This window comes from Myotis davidii, unplaced genomic scaffold, assembly GCF_000327345.1.
Source record: "Myotis davidii unplaced genomic scaffold, ASM32734v1 scaffold1273, whole genome shotgun sequence".
Lineage (NCBI taxonomy): Eukaryota > Metazoa > Chordata > Mammalia > Chiroptera > Vespertilionidae > Myotis > Myotis davidii.
Genome location: NW_006284352.1, coordinates 10,219 through 11,396, shown reverse-complemented (window position 1 = coordinate 11,396; position 1,178 = coordinate 10,219).

The window sequence follows — 1,178 nt, the reverse complement described above, 5'->3', positions numbered from 1 at the left end:
TCGACAGAAGCTCCATGTTCCCCAAGTCCTCGGCCACAGGAAGTGCAGGTCAACAGAGACATCTCACAGGGGCTGAAACTGTGCTCAGTGTTTCTGAATGTTTGCTCCTCAGGCAACGACAAGAAGGCTCACTGTCCAGAATGCAAGAAGTGCACACACCTGGCTGTGTGAGGCGGTGAAGCTGGAGGGGGAAGGAGGAAAGTTGCTGACATCCATAAACCAAGGGCACACATATCTTTATGAATAAATGCTTTTACCTTTTTCGCATTGATACCCATGGGAGGGGTTGCCATTGGCATTCTTATTGTCTTTAACATACCCTCCCCCTTAAAGATAACACTGCATCTTGAGCTTCACTTTAGCAGCTGAAGAATAAATCATCAAGAATCCTGCTATAGCCCTAGCCGGTTTGACTCAATGGATAGAACATTGGCCTGCAGACTGAAGGGTCCCAAGTTTGATTCTTGTCAAGGGCACATGCCCAGGATGCAGGCTTCATCCCCAGTAGGGGGCATGCAGAAGGCAACCAATCAATGATTCTCTCTCATCATTGATGTTTCTATCTCTCTCTCCCTGCCCCTTCTTCTCTGAAATCAATAAAAATATCTTTTTTAAAGAGAACTCTGCTATAGCACCTTCCACGGGTCGTTTCGCACTTTTCCTGATGGATGATCAGCACCAACCCGACACTGCACAGTAAATTCAAAGTTGTCGTCAGAGAGTCCGCAAGTCAGGACAGTTCTCCTGGTTTCAGGAGGTTGCGCTGATTCACAACAGCTCAAATCTTGACCAGCAACATGCATGCGTATCTATCAGGTTTTCCTTAAGACCATGGAGCACAACCCTCTCCCCTAACTACCTCTCACTTTGTATGTTAATCCTGAGAGGGTGGAAGCGAATTCAGCACCGGGATGTGGACAGCTCCACTCCCCTTCTGGTGGGCATCCAGGTATGTAGCTTATCCTATGTTCCTTGAATTTTATATAAAAGGGTAATATAAACATGAGTCTGTGCTGTACATATGATTTATGACAGGGTTATTGTTAGGCTCAGGCTTAGGGATTGTTCTTCTTCAAGGACAGTAACACCCACAATTAAATGTAAGTTGTTGCAGAACCACATCCTGCATGGGTGAATGGTCAGATCTCCACAAAAGGCCTGGGGTGGGTGGGGCAGGA